Genomic DNA, 18402 nt, shown 5'->3' on the forward strand with positions numbered 1-18402 from the left:
AAACCGGTCAACTCAATTTGCCGTGAGTATTAGAGTTTACGTTATGTAATTTCTAAACAACTCTCTATTCTAATGAGAGATCATAAATCGAAAAGTGCGTACATCTAGATCTCCTTAACCTAAAACGGTGGTACGTGGAGAGCCAAACCGATAAAACAATGTTACATACTCATCGGGAGTATGCAAGATCCTTAAACAAGGCTTAACGGGGTTTACGGACCTTGCAGTGCGAACCCGGACACTCAAAAAGTCACCAATGAAACCTCTCTCAATCGTTTTCACTCCATCTCTTCTTATCAGAAATCTCTCCCAAATCTCTCCAAGAATGTGAAATCTCTCCCAAATCTCTCTTTGTATGAGAAATCTCTCCAAGAATGTCAAATCTCTCCCAAATCTCTCTTTGTATGAGAAATCTTTCCAAGAATGTCAAATCTCTCCCAAATCTCTCTAAGTATGTGAAACCTCTCCCAAATCTCTCTTTGTATGAGAAATCTCCCCAAGAATGTCAAATCTCTCCCAAATCTCTCTTTGTATGAGAAATCTCTCCAAGAATGTCAAATCTCTCCCAAATCTCTCTAAGTATGTGAAACCTCTCCCAAATCTCTCTTTGTATGAGAAACCTCTCTAAGAATGTCGAATCTCTCCCACGTATCTCTTTGTATGAGAAATCTCTCCAAGAATGTCAAATCTCTTCCAAATCTCTCTAAGAATGTGAAATCTCTCCCACATATCTCTTTGTATGAGAAATCTCTCCAAGAATGTCAAATCTCTTCCAAATCTCTCTAAGAATGTGAAATCTCTCCCACATATCTCTTTGTATTTTAGAAATCTCTCCAAGAATGTCAAATCTCTCCCAAATCTCTCTAAGAATATGAAATCTCTCCCAAATATCTCTCTGTATGTGAAATCTCTCCAAGTATGTCAAATCTCTCCCAAATCTCTCTAAGAAAGTGAAATCTCTCCCAAATATCTCTCTGTATGTGAAATCTCTCCAAGTATGTCAAATCTCTCCCAAATCTCTCTAAGAATATGAAATCTCTCCCACATATCTCTTTGTATGAGAAATCTCTCCAAAAATGTCAAATCTCTCCCAAATCTCTCTAAGAATATGAAATCTCTCCCAAATATCTCTCTGTAAGTGAAATCTCTCCAAATATGTCAAATCTCTCCCAAATCTCTCTGAGTATGTGGAATCTCTCTCAAATCTCTCTCGAAATCTCTCCCAACTTTCTATAATCACTCGGGGCATTCCGACCCTCGAATTTGGCGAAAACAGCCCAAAAACGGAAGTCTACGCGAAAAACGGACTTAAGAAGCTGAAACCCCTCTTAGGAACCGAAACCCCTCTGAGTCGAAGGCTGCTGAACCGAACCCGAAAGGTCCTCTCGGGCCCGAACCTCGCATGCCTCAACCGAACCCGAACGTTCGGCACCTTTCGGATCTGACCTCTTCTTTTCTAATGGCTACCGAACCTTCTCTTCTGATGGCCTGCTGTAACATCCGAAAACACAACCAATTTAAAATTTTCAAAGTAACCCTGTTTTCATTAAAAATGTTCACAAAAAGGTTTTCAATATAATTCATTTAAGTATTCCCAGAATCACGTTGTTACAAAATCATGAGGAACGGTACGATCGCGCCTTCGCCTTGCCACAGTCTCCTGAAGAACCTAAAAAAAACATTAAACCACAACTGTAAGCCCGAAAGCTTAGTGAGATACCCCCAAAATACCAACCACGCATACGCCTTTCCAGGCCGTGACCTTCCGGTCCAAAACATATAAATCATACATAACAAAACAGATCATAGAACAATCATGCATATCGGGTCTATCGTGACTGGTCCGCCTTATCAGGCCTTCAGTCCGTCGGATCCATCCTCCGGGTCTAGTCATGTCCTCTGAGTCTACAGTGGGGTTGGTCCGCACGCATTGGGCCTTCAACCCACCTGGTCCACTCTCCGAGTCTACAGTGTGACTGGTCCGCCCGCATCGGGCCTTCAGTCATCCTGGTCCACTCTCCGAGCCTCGGCACGTCTGGTCCGCCCTCGTGGGGCCTACAGCCTATCCGGACCGCTCGCTGGGCCTTCGGAACAACCGGTCCGCCCTGGGTATCTTGGCCTACAGCACAAAGCAGGACCCGCCTCAACCCATCTCTAATCCAAACAACCATGTGCACAAAACATACAGTCATATAACAATCATAATCAACAAACCGAGTAAACAGATCACATAGCATATCATTACCCTAACCGGGCTACCGCCCTATTCGATCACTAGCATAGCATTACTCAACATATCGAGAACTGACCTTTGCAAGGTCCCCTAGCATGTACCATCCTAACTACCAGGATGCAGACACAACCAGCACTAACATGATAAACGTAACTGAATCTCAATACAATAAAGGGGCGGCCTTGGTGCCTTAGACCCTGTTGATATAGTGAGGATAACTCACCTCGAACTGACGGCTGAAAAGATAAGATCCCGCTGCTCCGAACTCTGACACAACTCCTCCACTGAACATCAAACAATAACCCAATAAACTCCCATGATTACCAAAATACCCCTGGAAGACAACTGGTCAAATCCTTGGTCAAAGACAAGGTCAAAGTCAACCCCTGACTGACCCTACTCGCCAAGTCAACCCTATGACTCGCCGAGTCCCCATACTCAGAACTTCGCTTAACCCGCGACCTAACTCGCCGAGTCACCCCAAGACTCGCCGAGTTCAACGACTCTGAGTCCACTCGCCCTTGACTCACCGATTCCTTATGATTCCCTTCCTACACGTCGAGTATCCCCTTTTTACTCGACGAGTTCCTCCTGGAAGAATCGTGGGGCCACCCCGACTCAACTCGCCGAGTCTGAAGAACGACTCGACGAGTCCCAGTTAATCTTCAAGCCACTCGCCGAGTCTGAAGAACAACTCGGCGAGTCCATGCCATGCAGACGAGCAACTGCTTCCTGAATTACGTATGGTCCCGAGATATACAATAATGGGACTTTCTGGACTTCTAAACATCTTATTACTGGGGTATAAACGTCTGGGTAATAACATAATAACCCATCTAATCACTAAGTGGGTTTCATAAACCCTAGATTCGTATACACATCAAAATAACAGAAATGGTCCGAGTGTTACCTGAAAACGCACTCTCTGTGTCCCCCAAACCTCAGGACTCGATCCTCCTTGATATTCCTTTGGCTAAATTCTTCTTCTTCTTGCCTAACAAATTCTTCCAAGTTCCAATAGCTTTCTCCCTTGCTCTAGACGTCCACAACGATTAGGGTTCTTCTCAATCGACCAAAAAGACGGACAATGACGGCCTAAGGGGCGTTATATACGATCCAAAACCGAACGGTTAGGGTTTCTGCTGAACAGCGTCGACTCGCCGAGTCCATATCTGGACTCGTCGAGTCCAGTCGCGAACCCGCGACCAAGTCTGCGATCCTACTCGGCGAGTCTAGGCTCCAACTCGCCGAGTCCCCTCTTAAATCACCCCCAAAAACATAATTATATCAATATCTGAAATTCCGGGCTGTTACAACTCTCCCCCACTTAAATTAGGCTTCGCCCTCGAAGCCTTCGGTATCTCATCTTCAATCTACTTCCCACTCTGCGCCACTTGACCTTGACCGAACCAAGCCCCTCAAAGTACAACCATAGAACCAGAAGCTCACTTTCTCATCCCATACGGTGTTCCCACCACCTACTCAAACCGGCACCCACTGTACCCTCCGATAACCACACTCAACAACCGAGAATTACCCATGATGCCTTACTGTTCCTATTCTCATCTTCCACTTGACTCACATGGCTATAAAGCCACGCACCCTCGGATTCCCGATCCAAATTCCACTCTACCCTTAGCATAATGACCGAAAGACTCATTCTTCCATTTCGGAGCAACTCCCCCGAGTTCTCCTATCGCAATCACACCTACATGCCGATCTAGCTCTAGCACCCTCAGGTGCGGATAACCTGATATATAGACGATATCCACAACATCCTTCCAGGATAAACCACTGATACATACCCAGAACCCTGATCATGATCTCACTGAGAGTCCAAAACTCTTGCTCTGCATCCCTTCCTAACTCCTCTCCCTGACTCCACGTCGCGATATTCCCTCTGCGCCCAAAGCAACATATCGAGTCGAATAAACTCATATTCCGCCGCCGCAACACACTACTCAAAGATCCTCGACGGACCACTGCGATCGCAACTCTACACTGCCGCTTTCACCTCCGTGAAACCCCACTTGTCTGCCCAGCCACCATGACAGGCACCATGGTGCTCATCCTACGCCACATTACCACTTTAGGGCGTACCCAATATCCATGCATTACCGCTACTCTGGCTCTTAGCACAAGGACTCTCAAGCCCATGCACTACCTTCACTGCTCAAGATCGCTAGCCGGGGCCAGACCTCCCAATGTAATCCCATCGCGACATACGCAACCCATAGCCTCTAACCGATTCAATATTACCCGCAGAGTCTTCAGCATGACTGGACCGCCTCCCCGGGCCTTCAGCCAATCTGGACCACTCTCAGAACCTTCAGCCAATCTGACTGGACCGTCCTCCGAGCCTTCGGCCTGACTGGTACGCCTACCGGCCTTCAGTCTATCCGGACCGCTCCACAATCACTCATCATTCCAATTATCTCTTCGGGAAATCCTCCCGTGCATACCGTTCTAGCCCTCTAGGGGTTCCGAACTCTACCTCCATCATACATACTCGATCCCGGCCTGCCCCCATGCCTTCCTCAATCAACTGCTCTAGGTCTGTATTTCGCCCCGCACGCCTACTGCTCACCCATCCGAGCCTGCTCTCATCTGATAGAAATACCGCTGAATTCCCAAGCGGCTAAACAACCTCCCATGCCCAACGACCATCCAGGGAATTTCCAATTCTCCCCCACTTAAGACGCTGACAGAAAATCACCGGTCGCCATCACCGATCTCCCAAAGCACCTCGTAGGAATCAGCACATGCACTCCAAGTGCGTTTCACCAGTACCGACAACTTTCATACAAATCATGCTCCTACGCCGTACAACCCGCTCGAAAGCGACTCAATCTTCATCTTTCCATTCCTCAGATTGCAGAATCCAACTAGCCTCCAAACTAACACCGCATCCGCCACCAATCTTCTCAAAGATAATCAATGATGGCTTGAAGTACAATCCCAAAACCATAACGATCCCTCAAGGGACACAAGATACTAACACCAAAATTCCGATCACAACTCGCCAATCCCTCAAGGAACAACGAATACCACAAGAAACCCGAAACACAATTTCCATAGCCAACCAACGAAACTAGCAGATAACAATACTCCACAACAAGCATAAATAATTAAAACATCAGAAAGAAACATACCCGCAACAGCAAGCTGAAAAACACGACCCTAAGCCCTTGGGGGCTCCGCTCCACCCTGACCTCCACCTGTGATCCTCAGCGTAGCCGGTGCTGGAGCCTGCACCGATCCTGCAGCAATCTGTGGGCAGTTGACCTTCAAATGTCCAACCTGATGACAATGATAGCATATCCTCAAATCCCGAACCGGCACCGACTGCCGACAATCCCTCGCATAGTGTCCCTCCTTCCCGCACTTGCGGCATGCTCCACCGGACCGACAAACCCCGGCATGACCCCTTCCACACTTACCACAGACGTGGCCACCCTGATCTCCCATCCTGAAATCAACGGTCTTAGACCGTTTCGTCGCCGGCTGCGACTGAACCGGAGCTTGCCTCAGCTCACGCATCTGTAACTCAATCTCTAACTCACGCCGCCTGGCGGCCTCCTGCAACTCCAACAAAGTCCCGCACCTCTGCGCAGACACAAACTGTCTGATATCCCTCTTTAGCATACTCAGATATCGGGACATCTGAGCCTGCTCCGAAGCGAACTCAGGACAAAACATCGCCCTCTCAGTAAACATCCTGGTGATTTCCGTCACCGATTCCGAATCCTGCTTTAGCTCCAAGAACTCCTGAGCCAACCTCTCCCTCTCGACCTGTGGAACATAGCGAGTACTGAACATCTCCCTGAACCGATCCCATGAAATCGCAGCCCTCTGCGCATCCGAATACGATCCCGTGGTCAATCTCCACCAATCCTTTGCTCCGAGCCTTAACAGGTTCAAAGCACACCTCACCCTCTGATCAGCAGGGCATGAACAAGTGAAGAAACATCCTTCCACATCTGATAACCACCTCATAGCAACGATCGGATCCTGAACTCCATCAAAAGTGGGAGGCTTCGTATTATCGAAGTCTCGATACTGAAAACCTCTACTGGCTCCTCCTCCTGCCGCCGCTACTGCTGCGGTAGCCGCCGCGGCAGCCGTCTCCGTGAGAGCCGCATAACGCTCATCAAAATACTCCACCATGGCGGTCTTGATCGACCCAAACAACTCTGGCAGCTCAGCCCGAATCACTGCGGCAACCTCATCATGCAGAATCTCGCGAATCCTCGCATCCAACTCTTGCGTACTCATCTGACTGACAACCTCTGGTTGTGCAGACCCACTTGGAGCTCCCTCTCCTGCTCCTGATCCTGGCCCGGATCCACCCCCAGCGTGCCCTGGAATCTCCATGCTGAAAATAAAACACCAATCTCAGACATATTCCACTAATCGGGAACCAGCTCTCATCCCAACCCTAGAGGTCATGATTTCCCTGATACGCGTATGAGTCCGTGCTTTCAGTAGTACGGGCCCATACTACCTTCCGCACCAACCCATATTTGTATGAAGTACTCCCACAACACCCTAGCGACACATATAACAACGCTCTATCCTCACCACTAGAGGAACACTAGGAATCTCTCGCAAGGAACCCTAGGCTAGCAGGCATCATAAATCAGGCAACTCATCAATAAATCCTGAAGATCCCTAGCCTAACTCTAGCATGCTGTTCTATCAAAGCTCAAATAAACAATTGCCATGTATGATATTTTGGGGTTACTTACTGGCTCCGGCTGATCGTACCTCCGCGTCCTCCTTTACTTGTTTTGAAAACCATTTTAATTTCTCTTTTTGAAAACTCTCCTCGATTTGAGACTGGAGTCACACAAGTGTTCCTCCAATTCACTCAAACCAAGGCTCTGATACCAACTTGTAACATCCGAAAACACAACCAATTTAAAATTTTCAAAGTAACCCTGTTTTCATTAAAAATGTTCACAAAAAGGTTTTCAATATAATTCATTTAAGTATTCCCAGAATCACGTTGTTACAAAATCATGAGGAACGGTACGATCGCGCCTTCGCCTTGCCACAGTCTCCTGAAGAACCCAAAAAAAAAACATTAAACCACAACTGTAAGCCCGAAAGCTTAGTGAGATACCCCCAAAATACCAACCACGCATACGCCTTTCCAGGCCGTGACCTTCCGGTCCAAAACATATAAATCATACATAACAAAACAGATCATAGAACAATCATGCATATCGGGTCTATCGTGACTGGTCCGCCTTATCAGGCCTTCAGTCCGTCGGATCCATCCTCCGGGTCTAGTCATGTCCTCTGAGTCTACAGTGGGGTTGGTCCGCACGCATTGGGCCTTCAACCCACCTGGTCCACTCTCCGAGTCTACAGTGTGACTGGTCCGCCCGCATCGGGCCTTCAGTCATCCTGGTCCACTCTCCGAGCCTCGGCACGTCTGGTCCGCCCTCGTGGGGCCTACAGCCTATCCGGACCGCTCGCTGGGCCTTCGGAACAACCGGTCCGCCCTGGGTATCTTGGCCTACAGCACAAAGCAGGACCCGCCTCAACCCATCTCTAATCCAAACAACCATGTGCACAAAACATACAGTCATATAACAATCATAATCAACAAACCGAGTAAACAGATCACATAGCATATCATTACCCTAACCGGGCTACCGCCCTATTCGATCACTAGCATAGCATTACTCAACATATCGAGAACTGACCTTTGCAAGGTCCCCTAGCATGTACCATCCTAACTACCAGGATGCAGACACAACCAGCACTAACATGATAAACGTAACTGAATCTCAATACAATAAAGGGGCGGCCTTGGTGCCTTAGACCCTGTTGATATAGTGAGGATAACTCACCTCGAACTGACGGCTGAAAAGATAAGATCCCGCTGCTCCGAACTCTGACACAACTCCTCCACTGAACATCAAACAATAACCCAATAAACTCCCATGATTACCAAAATACCCCTGGAAGACAACTGGTCAAATCCTTGGTCAAAGACAAGGTCAAAGTCAACCCCTGACTGACCCTACTCGCCGAGTCAACCCTATGACTCGCCGAGTCCCCATACTCAGAACTTCGCTTAACCCGCGACCTAACTCGCCGAGTCACCCCAAGACTCGCCGAGTTCAACGACTCTGAGTCCACTCGCCCTTGACTCACCGATTCCTTATGATTCCCTTCCTACACGTCGAGTATCCCCTTTTTACTCGACGAGTTCCTCCTGGAAGAATCGTGGGGCCACCCCGACTCAACTCGCCGAGTCTGAAGAACGACTCGACGAGTCCCAGTTAATCTTCAAGCCACTCGCCGAGTCTGAAGAACAACTCGGCGAGTCCATGCCATGCAGACGAGCAACTGCTTCCTGAATTACGTATGGTCCCGAGATATACAATAATGGGACTTTCTGGACTTCTAAACATCTTATTACTGGGGTATAAACGTCTGGGTAATAACATAATAACCCATCTAATCACTAAGTGGGTTTCATAAACCCTAGATTCGTATACACATCAAAATAACAGAAATGGTCCGAGTGTTACCTGAAAACGCACTCTCTGTGTCCCCCAAACCTCAGGACTCGATCCTCCTTGATATTCCTTTGGCTAAATTCTTCTTCTTCTTGCCTAACAAATTCTTCCAAGTTCCAATAGCTTTCTCCCTTGCTCTAGACGTCCACAACGATTAGGGTTCTTCTCAATCGACCAAAAAGACGGACAATGACGGCCTAAGGGGCGTTATATACGATCCAAAACCGAACGGTTAGGGTTTCTGCTGAACAGCGTCGACTCGCCGAGTCCATATCTGGACTCGTCGAGTCCAGTCGCGAACCCGCGACCAAGTCTGCGATCCTACTCGGCGAGTCTAGGCTCCAACTCGCCGAGTCCCCTCTTAAATCACCCCCAAAAACATAATTATATCAATATCTGAAATTCCGGGCTGTTACACCTGCCGAACCCTCGCTTCTGACCTTCGGACCGAGCCCTCGGACTAAGCCTCGCCTTCGCCTTCTTCTTCTGGCTCGCATTCGCTTCCGGCTCGGCACCAGCCTGACCGAACCTCGGCCTAGGACCGAGAGGTCTCGCTGGGAAGCCTTTTTCTCCCGGTTTTCGACTAAATTTGCATTTTAGGTCCGTTTTTAATTGTTTTAAGATGGGATTTTCACCCAAAACTTTATTTTAACATATAAGGAGCCTTAACTATTAATTAATCACATTTTTAAGGATAAAACCTTATCCAAAAGAGAGTGGGTGAAGTACAAAGGTAGAGTCTTGACTTTACTTATTTCTATGACACAAGCAACCACTCCCATACCCACTCCATGTCACTATTCACCACGAGCCCATCCCTAGTCATTTCATAGGTCCTTTCTCACTATTTTCAACTATTCCCACGTTCTTAGGGCTGGAACATCCATCCTCTCTCCTCACACTTTAATCATTCTCTCATTTTTACCAAGAATCACACTCCAAACTCTCTCATCTTTTTCTCTCTAATTCGAGAATTTCAAGTCATACTCCAAGACTCTTCTCCAACAATTAGTAAGTATCATCATCTTTCTTACGATTATTACACATCCTCCTACTCAAAATCAAAGATTGCTTACACAAACATCATCACATTCTTGTTAGATCTTCGAATCTTCAAGTGATTCTTCAAGTCTTCTTGGGTTGAACACTTCTCTTCTTCAACACTTACCTACTGAAATCAATTAAGGTGAGTTCATACCCCTATATTTTTCATGTTTTCTCAAGTTTTTAGGGGGGGAATACAAGTTAAAACACCAAGAACATAACTACACTTTTCTAACAGCCTTCATCAGAAAAGTTCAACTCCATTCACGGACTGTTTTGGACAACTTAAACATTTTAGTTTTCAAAACTATTTTACATGTAAGTAGTTCCAGTTCTCAGCTTTAAAATGACTACTTGCACATCTCCATACGATTTTTCTACAATTTATGGTGATTTTTACAAAACTGACTATCATTTCAAACACCAATCCGGACCAGTCTGTGATTATGGACTTTTTCAACCAAGTTGGAGATCATTAAAAATCATGATAAAAATTATGAGTAAACTAGACTCATTTTAGGAACTCTCAGAATTTACGGATCTAGTTTTCGACTTCGTATGATTTTTCTATGACTTTTCAAAAACTGTGTAGAAAGGTTGAAAATTTGTTAACAGCTTATAACTTTCATAACACTTTGTATTATGTTGAGCAAAGTGTATAACGATAAGTTCTAAATATTGAATGTATTTCCTTGTTAGTTTATCATCATAAAATGAAACATAGTCATTCATGATAAGATTATTCATTTATTTAGAACACGTATATTAAGCTATAATGAGCATAGTTTATGGATTCATAGCATTAAGGCATTTTCATAAAAGAATTCTTATACATTACAAACGTTGTGGATAAACTATAATAGGTATAGTTTATGTATCATTTACTTCTCAAACTTATTTACCAAAGGTTTTCAGTTTAGTTCACGTAATTCTGTTAATGAATAAATTTGTGAGTCATTCCCTTCGGGTTACTTCCAAAGTAACAAAGTCAAAAAGTCCTGTAAATTGTAACCAGAGTCTCTTGTAGGGAGAACGTGATAGTTGTGTATAGATCTATATTGGGTTTGACAAACCCACACCAGAGCTGCTTGCAACAGCTAGACCGGCAGGTCTGTGGTGACAAGTGTCATTTAACGGCGACGCCTGAAGAACGTCGTATTACGAGGCCGTCTATGTCAAGTATGGTTATGATAGCTCACATGTGGTATTAACAATCATAAGGTTTACGGGTTCTAACTTTAAATTAGCGAGTTATGTCTATTTAGCTCACTGAAATTACTTTAAGTATGGAAAAATACTTGTACGCCTTCATATCAAAAGGGGTTTTATGTCGATTTAAAATCACTTTTTACATCAACAATTACATACTTTATTGTATACTTTTGGTCTTGGTATTTAAGACTACACATCATTCATTACGGAATTTTTCTCACATCAGAAAGGGTTTTATGCCAATTTAAAACCACTTTTATATTTTAAGTATGACAAATATTTGTTCATTTTCGGTCCTGGTATTTAGGACTACATAACTTTTGTAAGGAAAATATTGGATTTTCTTGGTAACATACATCTCTTTACAAAGATCGATTTTCAAACTCTTACTGTCAAAAGCTTATGAACTCACCAACCTTTGTGTTGACACTTTTCAAAACTACTTGTATTCTCAGGAATTCAGTGAAACAGGAAATCAACCACGTTTTGAGGATGGGACGATAAATCGTCAAACAGTTCACTTTGTATCATAATGTAATTGATTTGAATCATGTAAACATATACTTTAGTGTAACTTTTTCAATTATATTTATGATGGTTGTATTTACTTTGAGCACTATTATACTCGTTGTTGTGATACTCTACATGAAGTCCTCCACCCCCGGACGTTTCTGCCATCCTTGGTTTGGGGGTGTGACACAACAAGACGAAAAAACAAAATATCACTCTAAAGTAACCCTTGTGCAATAGAAAACCACCTCCATCTAGCACTTAAACCATGTCTTACTTTCAAATAATTTGTCTTAAACTCCTTTCCAGATTCATCAACAAGAATAAGTGTTGTATCATGCTCAGGCAAATGCATAACACAAAATTTCTTCGGTAAAATCTACAAAAAAAACATCATATATCTGTTATGATATATCCTTTCCAGATTCAAAAGACATTATTCAAAAAACATTAATCAATTGCCACAGCTTGAAAAACTATCTGTTTGTGTGTGAAAAGGGATGCATAATGAATAAGTTATCATAATTAACTTCAACTAGCAACATAAGTATGTTAACTAGCTTACATGTGAAAATTCTGAAATAGAATTCTCAGAATATGTGCTTCTACACAGAAACCCTACAAACTATACAGCAACCGATAATTAGATGAAAGGTTTTGGGAGGTAATATTAGTATATAAAAAAGACTAAAAACTGCAATAGTTAGCTATATTCAACCCTTCCAGATTTACCCTGAAGATTTCAAGTACAAGAATACGATGCCACAATGGAAAATCAAGTGATGTAGCCCTCACTAACATCCTGAGAAACACCTGTACATTCAAAATTAAAACAGCCAAATCAAAATAAAAAAGAATACGATGTCACAATAGCAAATCAAGTGATTTAACTCTTTAACTGAGAGAAGCGTTAACATTTCCCATATGAAGACAAAGACTCGAATTTTTATTCCAACACTAAAGACCCAAATCAAAGGGTTAGATGATTCGCCAAAATCGGGAGAAGAATTAATGGTAGCCTATTTTCGGATCTAGGGTTTTACCAACGATATTCTGAATCGGCGTTTAGGGTTTTAAAACGAAGATCGAATCGACTCTGCTCAAAACCACTTATGCCAGTGACGTCTTCAAGGGTGGATGGAGCAAGTCATTCTCGAATCAGAGGAGGAATAAGAGAGGGCATGCTCGTCTTTTTGCCTTCTTGATTTGATCTCTAGCTACTATTCCCTTTCCTTCTATATTTGTCACTTTATCTCTTTTCTTTATCTTCCACCTCTCTTTCCCCTTCTCTTTCTCTGTTCTAGAACTCCTTATTGCGTTGGTCCACCGTTATTGATGCCTCCGGTTGCTTTTGTGACGCCTCGTGGTAGATTCATCGTCGCTTTTTTAAGAAGAGATCAAAGCCGAAAACGATGGCGATAAAGCGACAGAATCTTAGGCATGCCTTAGTTCACATGGTGAATCGTGACCTAGAGGAGAGAATAGAGAGAGAGAGAGAGGTAGAGGAAGGAGGGTACTTCAAAAATTTTGGATATTTGGTTTTCCCGCTTACCTATGAGTATGCTTAGCGTATTAGCTCGCTTCTAGATCGTGGGTTTCATTCACGTACACGGGGCGTGCGTGGAGTACGCATAGCGTAGGTGGTGCAACTGAAAACCCTAATTTTTAGGGTTTGCACCCTATTTAAACAACTCATCTCACTCTTGGACACTTTATTGATCAGCCTCCATCACCCTATGCCCTAATATCAAAACCCCAAGTGTATTTGGTGAGATTTTATCTTGAAAGTGAGTTTGTTGGTGTTTTGTGGTGAAGAAGAAGAAGACGAAAACTTGGAGGTTGCTTGGGAGTAGCTTGAGCTTGTAGATCCAAAGTTACCTTCACCTTAGCAAGCCATTTGAGGTAAAAAAAAAAAACTCTCATCTTGATGACTCTATGTGCTAGATCCAACTTAGGGCGTCGTTTATTCATTTTTGGGTTTTTTGATTTAAAGATTCTTGATCTACTCCTGCAGAAGCCATGAATGTTAGATCTTAGCCCCATTGAGGTCTCTTGACCATAAAACTGCAATCTTTATGCAAGTGTTAAGATTCTTATTAAGCTTCTTTTTTAGTATTGGTCCCAATTAAGCCATGCATGGGTGTAAAGTTGCCAACTCTATGTATTAAGTCGCCATTTAGAACCAAATCTGAGAGTTTAGCATGTTGGATTAACCAATTAAGTGATTAATGGGTTGGGTTGGTAATCAGGGGAGTACATTGGGCGTATTGGCCCAGGAAGGAGTACGCTAAGCGTATGAGCTGAGTACATCCCGCGTACTCAACATATTGACTTTTGGGTTGACTTTCTCGGGTTTGGGCCATATCTTGGGCTTTTAGGGTTTAGGCCTTTTTGGGCCATTAGACTACTGACTTAGGGTCATGGATAGTCTATGGGTTTTCTTGGTATTGGGTCCATGATGATTTCGGGCCAAATTTGGAAGTTGGGCCTTATTGGGCCTTAGGATGTAATTTAGGAATTTGGGTCTTTTAAGAAAATGGGTTGGGCCTTGGTTTTGGGCCAAGTAAGAAAAAGGGTAAAATGGTCTTTTACCCCGAATATTGGACAAGTAACATAGATTCTTGATTATGGGTTGAGATCCAATTACTAATTGGATATTTATTGATGATGTTAACGTGGGGATTTTCCGGACCAGCAGGCTAAGATTTTATGCGAGTGATTCTGCAGCGTGAGGTGAGTTTCCTCACTGGGTTTATCAGGTCGAAGGCACCAATAACGGCCCATGGTTTGTTATGTTTAGGATGCTAGTTGTCTACATGATAATTGCATGTGATATGTGTTTATATGTGTACCGAGAGGGGGGCGATGACTATCATGTATGCTATTTATCTTTCTAATTATTTCATGGGTTTTTATGATTATATGTTTATATGTATACCGGGTAGGGCCCGATGCTAGGTGGGGCCAGATGACTGACATATATGTTTACCGAGCGGGGTTGATGTCGGGCGGGGCCTATTATATGTTTGAGTATGGTATGTGGTATTTTGGGGTCCCACTAAGCTTTGTGCTTCTTGTTTTCAGTTTATGTTTCAGGTACTTCTGGTTTAAAGGGGAAGAGCCCGGGATGATTGCAGTGTACACACCACAACGTTCCGCATTTTTATATTACTCTGATTTACTTGAATGTTATTGATACACTTTAATTCACCATGATTTCTATGATGTTGTTTGGATCATGGTTTTATTAATATAAAAATCAAAATCTTTAGTCTTGATTTTTGGGATGTTACAAATCAGTACATCGCCTTGGCAATCGGAGTCGCACCAGAAACCAAATCAATCCAGAACTCAACCTGCCTCTCAGGAGGCACGTCGGGTAACTCCTCCGGGAACACATCAACAAACTCTCTAACAATAAGCACATTTGAAATTGAAACCTACTTACCAGCTCGAGTATCAACTACACCAACAAGATATCCCATACAACCATGTTGGATATACTATTGAGCCCTGTCAGCAAAACAAAAGGCTGACCTAATCCTGGTACCCTCTCCAAAAAAAACAATTATCCCTCACTTGGGGTTCGAACTACCACCCGTTGACCTTCACAGTCAATCATAGCTCCAAACATGCTTATCCAATCCATCTCTACTATCACGCACACATCCTCCATGTGGATAGGAATCAAATCAATCGGATAAGGGACCACAAAAATCTCCAGAACACAACCTTGGTAAATGCTCGATGCAGATATCTTGTGTTCTTTAGTGATAGAAACCCGCAACGTACACTCCAAATTTCCAAGGGCATATCAAAACCCTTGCTAAAAGACTAAGATACAAAGGACCGACTCGCGCCTGAGTCAAAGAGAACAAGAGCAGGCAAGGAATTAACTAAGAAGGTACCTAGCAGAATTATAAACATAAGCCTACAATAAAATAACTAACAGGATAATAAATGGAAACATACCAATAACAGCGTCCGACACCGCTTTGGACTCCTCTGCAGTGAGCTGGAATGCACATATTCGGTCCCTCAAGGGATCCACCCTACCCTGGCGTCCATCAGTATTCCTCGGGGTAGCAGTAGTTCACGCATGCACATGCTTGGCGGCAAGTAAGGGACACTCGGCTTTCACATAGCCCACCTGCTCACAATGATAGCAGATCGTGCTACTCAGCGGGGGAGCTTGCTAATGACAGTCCTTCACAAAGTGTCCCTCCCGACCGTAATTGCGGCATGTAGAAGACGAAGACCTATAAAACCATCATGAACCTTACCGGACTTCCCACAAGTTCATCCCCTCTGTCCCCTAGATCTCGAATCAATAGGCTTGTACCACTTCATCATAGGTTGAGACTGAATAGGATCCTACCTCAACTCCCTCAACTGGAGCTCTATCTCAATCTCCCGCCTCCTTGCAGCCTCCTGAAGCTCAGTGAGGGAACCATAACGCTAGGTGGAAACAAACTATTGGATATCTGTCTTGAGCATGCTCAAGTACCGGGCCATCTGAGCCTACTCATAAGCAACAAATTCAGGGCAAAAAATTGCCCTCACCGTAAACATCTTGGTGATCTCGGTCACCATCTCAGTCTCCGACCTCAGCTCCAGATACTCCTGAGCCAACCTCTACCTCTCTACCAAGGGAAAATACCTCATGAGAAACCTCTTTGAGAACTACTCCCAAATAATAGCAACTCTCTGCTTAGGAGTATAAGAGTCATTCATCAATCCTTCGCCCCTGATCGGAGAAGGTTCAGGGCGCACTTGACCTTCTAGTCAGCAGGGCAAGAACATGTAAAGAAACAACCCTCCATATCAGACAGCCACCTCATCGCCACAATCGTGTCCCTGACTCCATAAAACACCGGGGGCTTCGTATTTTCGAAGTTCCAATACTAGAAGGATCTTTCTCCTCGAATCCCCTTCGTACAAACAGTCACGATAGCTACAACAACAGCAGCCTCAGAAAGAGCAGTATAATGATCATCAAGGAGCTCAATCATGGCGGTCTTGATAGACCCAAACATCTCCATCATAGACCTATGGACAGCAGTAGCCACCTCAGTGGAGATGATCTCCCGAATCTTATCATCAATCAATCCTGGCCTATTTTAGCCATTTGCTCGAGACCTTGATCCTCTCGTCTCCGCCATTCTGAAATTAAACCAAAACACATCAGAAAATCCATAATGCACATTTCTACAATCACGAGACAAGACTAAACCGTTGGGTTTTGTGACTTCCTTGTTACACGTACAGGTCCTGTGCTTTCAGTAGTACGAGCCCATACTACCTTCCACACCTACCCGTCTTAGTCTTAAGGATCATCACAACCGCCTAACACAACTACCACAACTAGGATAGGCATAAATCCTATCCTTACTCTCTCTCAAGTGGCTAACCATTCCTGATCTGGTTGGTTGCTTACACATATACTCATCCATGAAACTTCCACTAACCCGGCAACACTCGCATATGCTAATCTACGTAACACTAAATTCTGTAGACAGTCGAATACTTGATTCTACCCTAAGCCCACAACCAAACAAGGAACAGGAAATAAGGCTAAATCAAACATTCTCAGGATATAAAATCTTAGTTATGTACAACTATGATGCATACACTAAGCAACTCTAGTAATGATGTCACTTTCATACAAGAAGTAACCCTAGGCTATCAGGCATTAAACATCACGTAATTCTATCATGCAATTCCTGAAGATCCCTAGTATATCACTGGCATGTTGTTTTATCATAAACATCATATCAAATAACAGTAGGGTAACTTGGGGTATACTTTCTTGCTTCGACTAATCATACACATCACACCTTTCAGTGGTTACTTTTGAAAGCCAATTTTTTTTAAACTCTTGCAATTCCATAGTTTAAGTATGGATTCACACAAATGTTCATCTAATTCTCTCAAACCAAGGCTCTGATACCAACTTGTAACATTCCAAAAATCACAATAAATTTTAAATTTTAAAAAACAACCCAAAACCATAATTAATTACAAAACCATGTTTCAAAAGTGTATTCCAGTAATTAGAGTATCCCAAAATCCAAATAACATAAAACCGAAGGATGTGCATAATCACGTCTTCGCCTTGCCACGATCATCTGAAGTACCTGAAACAATAAACTAAAATTGTGAGCCTAAGCTTAGTGAGTTCCTCCAAAGTACCACCACACAACACATAACATATATAATCATGCATGTTGGTTCCACAACCTCTTGGTTGGCTTACCCTGGCCCAAAACCTCCTGGTTGGATTACCCTGCATGTCATGTACTGGGTCCACAACCTCCCGGTTGGATTACCCTGGCCCACAACCTCCCGGATGGATTGCCCCGGTCTGTTGACTAACAACACAAATCAATAGTCTAAACCCCAACATAAGATGTCGACATATAACAGATAACAAGCATATTCAGCAGACAAATAATTCTACAGACAGAAACCACAGGTACTCCTACCTATCTACCTGCCTAACAGATATTAGCATCCATCATACAATCATGCAGATCTACCACATACACAGCATATCATCAATCAGTATATATCAGGATATCAATCCAATGGGCCAACCTTGGAGCCTTCGACCCACAAGTACATCGAGGAAAACTCACCTCTCAGTTTGTAAAAAGATCGCTGAACAGGACACAACTTTAATTATCACCTCAAACGGTAACCTATTCATCAAAGAATGACTAGTCTCAAAATACCCAAAATACCCTTAGCTCAAACTTGGTCAAAACAGGTCAAAGTCAAAAAGTCAAACTTGGTCAACACAGCTAAGTACGCCCAACATACTCAGCTTGTATGCTTGGCTTACACACGCATTAACCAAAACGGGCT

The 18402-nt window shown here is 43.7% G+C and overlaps 1 pseudogene; it reads right to left on the minus strand.

Moving 5' to 3' along the window:
• Window positions 1-16577, minus strand: part of LOC128126334 (uncharacterized) — a 56420-nt pseudogene extending 39843 nt beyond the window's left edge.
• Between the last annotated feature and the right edge of the window lie 1825 nt (window positions 16578-18402).

Source organism: Lactuca sativa, chromosome 5 (genome assembly GCF_002870075.4).
Source record: "Lactuca sativa cultivar Salinas chromosome 5, Lsat_Salinas_v11, whole genome shotgun sequence".
NCBI classification, from domain to species: domain Eukaryota; kingdom Viridiplantae; phylum Streptophyta; class Magnoliopsida; order Asterales; family Asteraceae; genus Lactuca; species Lactuca sativa.